This window comes from Mesoplodon densirostris, chromosome 9, assembly GCF_025265405.1.
Source record: "Mesoplodon densirostris isolate mMesDen1 chromosome 9, mMesDen1 primary haplotype, whole genome shotgun sequence".
Classification (NCBI taxonomy): domain Eukaryota; kingdom Metazoa; phylum Chordata; class Mammalia; order Artiodactyla; family Ziphiidae; genus Mesoplodon; species Mesoplodon densirostris.
The window spans coordinates 27,718,854-27,730,998 of record NC_082669.1 but is presented as its reverse complement, the minus strand read 5'-3'; the positions used below and the strand labels follow the sequence as shown (position 1 = coordinate 27,730,998).

At 40.3% G+C, this 12,145-nt stretch overlaps 1 pseudogene; it reads left to right on the top strand.

Moving 5' to 3' along the window:
* Window positions 1-8,367: 8,367 nt before the first annotated feature.
* On the top strand, window positions 8,368-8,852 carry LOC132495759 (large ribosomal subunit protein uL30m-like; annotated as a pseudogene).
* The last annotated feature ends 3,293 nt before the right edge of the window (window positions 8,853-12,145 follow it).

The following is a 12,145-nucleotide window of genomic DNA, read 5'->3' as shown; positions in this document are numbered from 1 at the left end:
AAGCACAGGAAGCCACATAACTCTAAGATGAGAAATGGCATTGAAAACTGGCCTCACCATTAGGGCTAAAATGACTTGACTTGGAAACATCTGGTGATTGATGAAGCCAGGGAGGGCCAGCAAGTTGCTGCCTGCAGGGTCCACATGCCACTCAGTGTGACCTGTGGCAACCTGCATAGCAGGTATGCACTGGCAGAGGCACATGGAACTTGGTCAGGAGAGCAGTGGCCAGGAGAGAGTGGGTACTGTCTGCAGGATGGAGTGAACAGCCAGAAGGTCACTGCCAAAGTCCAGTCCCGAGGCCAGAACACATCTGTGGCTGGGGGAGGTCCTTTTTGAACCAGCAGGTTCTCAAGATCCACTTTGCTACCTTCCTCCTGCCCTGTGGGACCCACTGGCACCACCGTGTTGGCACAGATATGCCAGGGATGAGGCAGAGGAGAAGTAGATGACTGGAGGAGAGAAGGAAAAACCTAAAGAGTGAGTTCAGCTACAAGGAGGGATCATAATTGTTAAAAATGGTAGATTCTGTTGAGAGATGGACAAAGGAGATCTAACTCACACACAGCTTGGACTACCTGCCGAAGGCATTTGGGTACATTTTGTAGTTACTCTCTGTCAAGGATACAAAGCTCTTTCACCTCCACTTTACCGAATACACCTTGGGTTCGTGATCATCTTGTTCATTTAGCAGAGAAGAACACAGACTGGAAAGGGTAGGATGAATTTCCTCAAGTCACACAGCTACAAGGTAAGGATGGAAGGAGAGCCTGGTATGTGAGGGGTGGCAGCTCCCAGGACAAAGAACAAGACACAAACATTGCTGTGTAAGGAAAGATAGTTGTTTCATTATTCATGAGTTCAGGGAAAATACAAATATTTGTGTCTTTCTACCTTGGGCATTTGCTAACCGCCAAGAATTCATCAAAGCTTCGAGGTTGCCCAGGATTTTGTGGTCGTTTGTTTTAATTGCTTACATACATGGATTTAATGTCTTACATACACGTTCACCATGGGACAACTTCACACACTCTAGCAGCTCTGAAAATTTCCATATAAACATAATCTTTTTGAGCGTTATTTGTTTATTCTTTTTATAAAAATTGCGTAAGGTTTTCTATGAAACGCACAGCATCCTGGTGAGAGACCGCTTTGTGACACAGTTCAGTCAGCCTCTGAGGAGCCTGGTCTGAGTCAGGTGATCTTCTAGCACAGACTCCTGGCCCTGCCCCTTCTCTTTGCTGGGGAGTCTGCCACTGCCTGCTCCCCCAGCTTGGCAAGGCTGGATGTTGCTTACCAAACTCTCCTGAAAGGGACACAAAGTGCTGGTCACCCCACGGAACAAGCAGGTCATACAGTAGCACACACTTGCCCATTGCAGAGCTCAAAGGATGCTGATTTGAAAACCTTGAGCTCTTGTATCTTGATTTCTTCCTTCACCCCTGAAAGCTGTCCCTTTGGGGAAGGAGAAGGTGGGCACTGCTGAGAATTTCTTGATCTTTGAGCAGACAACCCACAGCTACTCTTCACACCAGTCTCTTCCGGAAGAGCTAGAGCAGGGCGCCGGAGTCCTTGCAAGGGTCTCCAGGGCATCTGTGCTGGGGGTCTGGGAAGGACTCTCCTCCATCTCACCAGAAAGGGGCTCCCTTTGCTGGCTGTTGGGTGGAAAGCCCGTGAGGAAATCCACGTGGCCATGTTGCCACAAGGAGGGAACAAGCCGGAGCGTGAAATTGTGCCTGTAAAGGATCGTGCCTACATCTCCACAGAATGGTTGAGTTCTGAATTCACAGCCATTCGTCTTCCTCATTTCTTGTTAAAGGAAATAACAAAGTCTTTTTATTGTTTAATGCACCTTTAGTTTAGTGATCTCTTGTTTGTAGACCATCACGACCTATTTCTATTTCTACCACTTTAGTGAGGCAAAGGTTTTGAAATTCAAGCATTGTTCAAGAGAAAGAGAGAAGATATCCTGTCTCTAAATAGAATTTTAAGAGTATGATTTGCTTATGTCAGTTGTAGCTTTACTGCAGACCTGCGATAGGGAATTAGGAAATGGAATAAAGGGAGAAGCCAGTGACCCTTCTGACCCCACTGGATGCAGGAGAAGGCTGAGTGACTCTGTCCACTCTAGACTTAGTCCCTTGGGAGAGCTGGGGGATGGTGAAGAGGCAGGTGAAGTACAGAAGGGATTTGGCCCTGCCCATCCCCTGGGGTCCAGGCAGAGACCATTCCCCAGCATTTCCTCAGAAAACCAGATGGTCGTACCTGGGCAGCTTCAGTGAGGGGGAAAACATTTCATCCACTTATTTATTTCTTTCTTGTCTATTTTTTAAACCAGTTATTCAGCCTTTATTTTATAATTATGAGTGAAGATTCAAAGGAACTTGGCACAAAGGAATCCTAGCCAAGTAATCAATGAAGGGGATATCTCAGAAAACAAAACCTATTCAAGCATGTTAGGAGCAGGAATTTCAGGGAAAGGAGAGAGTTACAGAGCCCTCCTCCCCAGGAGCTGTGAGGCAAGTGCATTCTCTCTACTCCACTCTATTCCCCAGCCCCCAGCCCAGAAATCTCACCAGAATGCATCTCAACCTTTTGTTCCCTGATGTTCTGTTCATACTTAGAAGGCCATTTCAATTGAAAGGCTTGAATCCCATTCTGGATTTTTTAAATCCACATCCTCCTCTTCAATGTCATTGCTATACCCTTCTGGAAATCCTCTTAGGTGACTGGTCAGTTGTTTAATTGCTCTGTCTTGTATTTCTCTTTTAAATAACTACCAACCATTGATTTTGCTCCTAAAGGCGAGCGTGTCCTGGCTCAGCTAGGTTGTCTTTATTCTGTGTCTTTGATCATGAAGGTGGGGGTCTCTTGCTTAGAGGAAGGAGAGAGAAAATATGAAAGAAGCCACTAGAGCTGGGGCCTCCTCTAACTGACTTCTGACATGCCCATGTGGGGCAATTACAAAGCCTGCCTGGGGCCAAGGGGACAGGATGGAGAGAAGAATTTCAGGCAGGTTTAAAACCAAGATAGCCAGACCTCTGGCCACATGTCACATACTGTCCTTCCACATGAAAATACATACATTCATTTCATGTGAGTCCTCCATGAAACTCTGACAATCTCTGTGTCCGATGAGTTTTCTTGAGTGAGGTTTATCTGTTCCCTCTCTCAGCTAACTTACAACTGTGGAGCAGGCTCTCCAGCTGAAAAGGGGAGAAATGGAGGGCCGCTGTGGCCACTGGTTCATATGGGCTCAGGCCCATTGAGTGCTGCACAGTTGTGCTCTCCAAGGCAATACTTCATGGCTAATGGTGAAACAGGGAAGAATAAACCTAACTCCATATTGGATCTATTCCTTTAGCTCTAACCCTTGTGCTCTGTTGCCTGTGCTTAGTCATGCTGGCTCTAGATATTTTGGAAAGGAATGTTGCCTATAGCCTGAAATATACAGGACGGCCCATTCTTAAGGGTCTGGCCTTTAAAGGTATAACTCTTTTCCATTCATATAGAGATAAAACGTTACAGAACAGAGACATTTGTCTTGTTGGAGGTTTATGGGAGCATCGTGACCTGACCTAGGCAGACAGCTGGAAGAATGAAGGATTCCAGCACCAAGAAGTTTGTAACCGCCAGTCACATCCTCTCCCCTTTTAGTACAAAAGAAGCCTGAATCCTAACTCAGGTAAGATGGTTCTTTGGGACAATAGTCCACCATCTTCTCAGTCTCCTGGCTTTCCTAATAGAGTTGCTATTCCTTATCCCAACACCTCTTCCGGATTTATTGGACTGTTGTGCCATGAGCAATACAAGCTTGGACTCAGTAACACTGGCTCCAGCCCCTGGGCTCTGAAGTAATCCATTTACCATAAGGAATGACCAGTTTCTAGAGCTATGTAGTTTTCTCAGCCTGATTCCTGCTGTGTAACAAGGGATCCCAAATTAGTGGCTTTGACACCACCAGGTGATAATCTCACAGTTTTCCTGCTAGCACTCAGCTCCTGGAATCCACCTGAAGGTCCTAGCCCAGGTGGCCCCCACAGGCAGTTCACAGCATGGGGACTTGCTTTCTTCCAGGCCAGGCCGAGCCCATCTCTGTGTCGTCCCTTTCTTCTCCCACTCTTAAAGGGCCCATGGGATTAGGTCAGGCCCACCTGGAGAATTGACCGATCCTAAGGTCAGCTGATTTGAAAGCTTAATCACATCTGCAGAATCCCCTCACAGCTGTCTCTTGAATTGTGTTTGATTAGATAGCTAGAGGAAGACCTGTGTCCAACAGGGTCCAGGAGTTTCAGGAGCTGTCTTAGAATCCTGCCCACCACATGACTCCTGGGAGTTTGGAGTTCCAAGGGTTTCATTTTGCTGTGTCCAGTTTAGTCCAAGCTTGTAGTATTTTCATAGAGCAATTCTCTTAAAAACTCTGTGCCTTTCCTATGAGATTGGGGTGCATCATCAAATGTCAGAACCACAAATCTCTTTCTTTTTCTCTCTCTCCACATATGCTTTACACATTAGAGCCTCAGTCTCAGTGTAGCTAGACTTGTACCTTTGGGGCTAAAGGCTCCCAGATTGTGTCCCAAGAGCTATTCCTTATCTCTTAAATTTTCTTACACAGTTTTAATCTTTAGCATCTTCATTGCAAGTAACATTTCATTTAGTTTTATTATTTATTTAATTACTTATTTTATTTTATTATTCATTTCATTTCATTTGTTTTCCTAAATTAAACTTATACCAAGTTTATCTGACTATTTGGGACATCTGTTGGAGATTTTTTCTTTTTTTGGTCTTTTTAATTTCATTAATAATGTTTATATTTATAAATACTGATACTTTTTCCATTGAAGCTTGTCTACAGGATAGCTATAATCTCCTCTGGAATCTTTCAACTAAACTATTTTTAAGTTTCTACTAATATACTTATTGACCTATTATTACCTTACTATTTCACAACATTTTGTTTTCTTCTTGCTGGTTGAGTTTATTTTCTTTATTTAGTGTCTTTTTTGGTGACTCGATTTTTCTCTTTTTACTTGGATACCAGAAGTTAGATTGAGGAAGGTACTTGAGTTAATTTCCATAGAATTATAGGAATAGCTGTGTGTGAGTGGCCACAGTTTTTGATAACAGGATTGCTGCTTCTGGCATGGGAGGAGAGGGTCTGATTTTCAGCCTGATGGGATGGAACACAACCCTGGATATGTTGTGTTGAGATTTCTTGGGTAACATGTCCTCTGACTTTTAAAGCCCCCAATCTCCTCTATTAAGTTATCTCTGGTCTCAAAAACACACCACATGACACCCGAGACTCATGTACCCTAAGAGTGGTGGGTAGGAGGGGTGGGGACAGAGCCAACTCTAAACACAATACCTGGCCGTCCATCCCATTCTCCATCATATCTCAACTCCTGATTCCTTCAGACCTGAAACAGTCTGTGCTTTTCTCACGCCTGTGAATTTTGTGTGATCTACATTACTCCTTCAGTTTACTTTGAATTATCAATTCTCTATTATCCTAGATCAGAAAGTCGTTTTCCTTTAATACACTCTACAAAATAATAGTTACCAGTTACATAGTACCAAAGATCAGCCTCCCATCTGTTCTTGTTTGGTCTGCCAGTGTGTGTGCTGATTCATTATTAAGGAAGAATAGCATCCTAATGGGGCTCCAAATCAAATTTCCCTATATTGGATGGCCATTAATATTGTCTCTTGCCCACCCTGTAAGACAAACCCAGCTGTGCATCTCAAGGATACCACTCTTTTGTCATATGATTCATTTCATGTGGGCTACATCGAACACATGTAAGTATTGCTCAAAGACACTGGGGGATATAAAAGGGAGTATATTTAAGATTCAGCCCTCATGGAGTTTTCCATTGCAAGGTGAATGCCAAGAGAGATCCCACTGGAAGGAGAGAGAATATGGAGCAAGGGAAGGTTCTGTGGGTGACATTGGGCTCCACCTGGGCTTTAAAAGAAGGATAGAGTGTGGTCATATGGAGACTAGGGAGTCAACACTTCAAGAAGAAGAAACAATATAGATTCACCGTTAGCATTTTTCCAAGTTTCTTCCATCTAGTTTGTCTCAGTTATCTTCATAAATTCCATGAGCTGTAAATATTGTTGTTATTATTGTTATATTATTAAAATAACATCCTTATTGTCTGCAGTTATATTATTTTATGATTTCCATAGTATAAAGGTCTTGTGTTGGATTGAATATTCACTCTATTAGCTTATAATTCAGAAACAATTTAATCCTTCAAACATTAAAAGAGTGTTCAATGCCTATTAAATTACCCCATTTTAGAGATAAGTCAACCTGGACTATGTTCATATAATTAAAAACAATTAGTTTGAGCTCTCTTTACTCTAATTGGTCACTTGCTGGGTATTGTGTAAGCCCAGAAGGGAACTTTTATTTTGACTCTTTATATTTATGTAAAAATTATGTTTAAGAATACAAGGAAGAATAATTCCAGGGTGTTTCAATATGTGTTGCAATGGTCTTTGTTTCCTTCCAGTATACTTATCTATGAACCCGTCATTTTATTGGCTCCATGGTTATAAATGTTTTCAGGAAGTGCTTTCTGAAACAATAAATACCTCTCTGCTCCATTATCAAAAAATTCCCTACATTTCATGCCTACATTTTATTTTGGCAACATTCAGGGGAAAAAGAAAGGAGCCTTTGTTGATCAGGCTTTCACACTAAAACCTGAAATTTGGGAATCTGAAATGTGAGAATAATGATATCTTTCTTTTTATGAATATTTAAAAATGTTTATTTCCAGCCCTCACTTTGGTGAAATTTTCTATGAGTCTAAAATAATCATAATTTTAAGAAGGAGTAACAGCGTCTTTGTCCTTATAGTCCACAATGTGCTTTCAACACTTTATCCCATGTACTCACCATGAAGTGGGCACTCTCAGCCTCATCTTCCCATGGAGTAAACAGAGTCCTGGAGAGGACAGGTAACTTGTACCAGACGTTAGGGCCATTAAAAAGGAGAAATGACTCAACTCAAGGCTCTCCCTCTGTCCCCCAATTGAAAGACCATTTTTTGCCTTCAAAACAAAACAAACAAATGAAAATTCTCTTTTCTACCTCTGGGTTCAGATGACAGTTGCATTTTGCCCAAGAATATTGAGCAACATCAAATGACTTTTTTCCCCCGAACACTGGAGATGAACCACAACTTATTATAACAAAACTGGTCATTGCTCTCACCAAAATATTTCATCAGCTTCTGGCGTCTCCTTATATCTTGATATGCTTATCCAGCATGACTGATGGCTTGGTTCTTAATAAGTAGACTAGTTAAGCAGAGCCGTTAATGACAGGAGATTTTTCTTTGGCTCCAGGGCTCAGCATGCACAGACAGGACCCTGCATGAATTCCCCCAGCATGTGACGATAAGATGCTTCTAGTCTGCCAGCATCAAGCAGCTTCATTAATTAAAAACACATTGCATGTTATCACAAAAGACTGATTTTTCTAGGAAGAATTACCCTTTGGCATTTATGATGAGCATGAAGAAAACAGATAATAAGACTACAGACATAACTTTCCTTAATTTAGGACAGCAAATATTTAAGATTAAGATTAAGACTTCAGGAAAGAGAGACTTTAGTTATCATTCTGCAAAGAAACTATTTGGGACAGTTGTTTTTCTTTGTTTAGGCTGGCTCTAGAAGGTAAACATTTACTCAGCCATGCTGGGTATCTGTGATTTAATATAATATAGCCCTAAAGTTTAAACCACACAGTTGAGTACTTCACCCTTTTGTGCTTAAAACAAAACAATGCAAAATAAACAGTAAGTGGACTAATAAAAAGTTTACCAAGCTGCCAAACACTGGAAAAGAATCTAGCAAAATCAAGATGTCTCTTTGAAGGAGGTTATTGATATTTTCAGCAGGAAGTGCAGTGTTCTGGGGCTGAGTTTTAAAGCAGTATGGTATTAAGATGAACTATCTTATAGCACTAATATAGAACTTAAGAGAACATGGAATCCAAAGCCACAAGATTTGACTGACTTGGATGTCCAACTCTATGTAGCCATTTCCAATGTCCTGCCAAGCAGTTTTGTAGCTAGCTCCTGCTTCAATTTCACCCCAGACCTCATTACATTACAAAATTTGCATTTAAACTAGAAGAGTTCCAACTGACAAAGCGTCCTCCTTAAAAAATTGAAGTGATGCTTTTTTACTCCCTGGTGTAAACCATTTCTACTTGAAAACTTCTACCATCTCCCACCCAAATGTTTTCTCCTCCACACTAAGTATCCTCTATGAAGTCTACTTCCCATCAGGTGGAAAGACATTTAGCAGTCACCATCTCTAAGAACAGTCACCACCCTCATGGCAGGAATTTTGCACTCAATAGTTCAGAGCCCCCCAGGCACACTATCAATGGTGACAAAAGGTGTAGAGCCTCTTTTTGTACAGACTGGATATGTCACAGATTTACGAAGTCAAGAATTCCAGATGAAGTTTTTCAGCCTTCACCTGTAGGTCATGAAAAATATGGTGGGTATCCACAGCAACCTCATAAACTGCATATTGTTACCAGAATAAAAAGTACAAAAAGATGTCCATATTGGGAGAAAGGTTTAATAAGGATGCTTGGGTTACAAAAAGCACATAGTCCTCAAGTTCACAAGAATATCCCTTTGGTGAATGCAAAACTGAAAGCGGTTAAACATTTGATAAGAATCAAGCCCCTGAAGCTGCCACGAGTTCTCCCAATGGAGGAGGACATGTCCAACACGTGCCTCAAGAGAACTGGGGAACTGATGGGGGCGTGGCTTCAGAACCCTGAGCACCAGGAAGAAAAGAAGTCCTGATGGCCTCGCTGCTTCAGAGTAAAAAGTGAAAGTCATTTCCATGTAAAGATGGTGAGAAAGTGTTCTCATTAAAATATGTTTTAAATTCTAGTCATTAAAAAAATATATAAAGATATTTTCCAGATCCCTTCAATATCTGGGGTCTCTTCTTCACATGTGGCAGTTTGCCAATGACCCAAAATCAAGCACAATAATCCAAGAGCAAGCACAATGAAGCATCACATTCTTAGATATCTACTATGTACTTATATTAAAGCTGTCTTAGTTGAGTTTAGATTCTTGTCCAGAGCTTTCATGGTATTTCCATTTCTGAGTTGATGATGTGCCTTGTGCATTATCTATGTGCCCTTGCTATAAGATCTATGTTGACCTGCCTTTTATGTCCTGTTGCAGGTCCTGGTAGACAAATGTTCAAGCAGCTGCCTTAACTCTATACTTACTGGTTGTATAAGGAAAAGTAATTGTAGGATTTCCTACTTACAAAATTATGACCCTGAGATGGAGTAGTTGCATTAGATACATCAAACACTAGGATCTTTACATGTTTTCCTCCCTTAATGTCTATTTTGATCCAATAAAAACATAGTCTGGGCATGATATAATATCAAACCACTATACACGTCTATAGGTTGCTTAAAGATTATCCCAAAGAGGGAAATTCAGGGAAAATTCCAGTATAATTTAATTGTTCATATTATATTTAAACAAAAGCAGATGTTTATATTTTATTGAATTTTGCTCTATTGAATGACTTGTTTTGGCACAATATAAAACCAAGTAATGTTCAGACTGGGGACCAGGGTGAAATGGTGCTGTTTATGTATGTGGCACAGGAAGATCTGAGCATGAAGGTCAACTAGGTGTAGACTAATGTTGGTTCCCTTTTATTTATTAAGTGAAATTGACATGCCTTAAATGACAGATAAAGCTACACAACTTTTCCCATCTTGGCTCTTGTGACACTTCTCTGCAACTTTCACATTACACTACTAGAACTTTCATGTTACAACTTTCACATTATGGCCTTACCTCTAAAATATACCACATGGCCTCACTTTCCAGTCTTTGCTTACACATTTTCCTCTTCTAGAATGCCCTTTCATTGCTGCATGTATGTGAATACTCTCACCATCCTACAGGCTCAGAGTAGGATGCTTAGATCAGCCCCTCATTATATAGCCATTGGCCTCACTTTTATATGGGTGCTATGCTGGACTTCCTTATGATTTCCTTTCTCTTGGTGCACAGCCTAGTACCTGGTTTAGTTGACAGGTTGACTCATCTCTGGGCTCGTGGGATTGATGTAGTCCTGCACTATCGCAGTTCTGTGCGCTGGGCTTGGAAATAAGAAAGAGAGTTAGATGCTATAGTTGTTGCAGAGAATACCAAGTTGAGTTCAAATACAAATTGTTTCCCCTCACTGATTTTCACTTGAATGGAACTTTACAAAAACTAATTTTGATACATGTTCCCTCTTTTCTATTAGCCCTTCAAAGTGAACTTTGTGTTTTCTAAACTAAGAAAATCTTTCTGATTGGAATCACAATCTCTGATATATCATTTTCCATGTACTACTGCCTGGGACCACCTCAGGGAATCTTGACAGCATGTAACTAATTTGTATCTCAGTTTCCTCATCTGAAAAATAGGAACAACAAAAGTACCAAGCTCATATGTTTGTTATCCGAGCTAAATGAATTACTACTTCTAAGTGCAAAAACTCTATGTAATATACATTATACAAATGTCAGTTAAAGAAATTCCTTTTATTCTTGTGGGTAGGGAAACATTTTCATGAATTTTAGATGTTTCTTATCCTTATTTGAGCAATCCCAATCTTATTTCCACACATATAAATCCTAGTTATCCTTCAAGGAAAAGAGGGAACATTGGAGTGTTAGAATAGTAAAAACAAACAAACAAAATTCATATTGTAATCAATTCGACTCCATAAATAACCAAACTTATGCCCCTGCACCAGTTACCCAATGAATTTTCAACTTTATATCATTAATATGTAGATAGAATTAACTACTTCCTATGTTTTTTGGAAAAATTCAATAATCACAACTTATCACCTGGGCTTTTATTGATCCAAAATACATTTATTGAAAGCCTAATATGCAAGAGTACTATTTTAAATATGGGGCCTCAAGACTAAATGCTATAGTCAATGATCCTCCTCTTGTGGAAATTATTTTCTAGTTAGGGAAGATCAATGATAAACAGTAGTAACAAAGCAACCACCAAACAAATGAAATGGAACACTGGAATGTAAGGGAAGAGTTTAACATAGGATAGTCAGAGATGGCTTTTCTGAGGAGGAGCCATCTAAGCAGAGACCGGAACCTCTGGAAACAGGCAGGTCTAGTGATGATTTGGGGAAGAACATGTCAGGGAAGAACAGCAAGTGCAAAGACTCTTGGCTCAGTAGAGGCCAATCAAAAGGCAGCTGACTTAGCTTACAAGCTGGAGAGCTGATTAAGGGAACGTGGGTGGAGGCTGAGACAACTGCTGAGGTGAGCCCCACCCACTTTGTCAAAGCCGTTAGATTTTATTCTAGGTATAATGGAAAAGATTAAATAGGAAAAATTTACATTTTTAAGAGGAAGTATGACATCCATGTATAGAATAGAATGTAGGAGGGCAAGAGGAGAATCAGGGAGACTAGCAATGAGGACATACTGCAATTGTCCAGGTGAGATATGAGAAATAGTGAGGTAGAAGTACTCTCAAAAGGCAAATTAGGCATAATTTGCATAATTAGGCATAACACAAAGATGTGTCATGGATTGAATGGTTCAGAGACAGAGTGGTGTGAAGTGTAACTCCAAAGTTTTGTCCTGAGCAAATGGGGATATGCTGATGAAATTAATAACACAGACATACTTCTGAGATATTTTGGGTTCAGTACTGGACCATTGCAATAAAGCTAATATAGCAATAAAACTAGTCACATAAATTTTTGGTTTTCTAGTACATATAAAATTTGTGTTTACACTATAGTCTATTGTGTGCAATAGCATTATGTATAAAAAACAATGTATATACCTTAATTAAAAAATATTCCATTGCTAAAAAATACTAATCATCCTCTGAGCCTTCAGTGAGTTGTAATCTTTTTGAAATAGAAATATCAAAGATTACTGATCACAGATCACCGTAACAAATACAACAATGAAAAAGTTTGAAGTATTGCAAGAATTACCAAAATGTAACACAAAGATACGAAGTGAGCAAATGCTGTTAGAAAAATGGTGCTGATAGATATGCTCAATGCAGCTTAACAAACC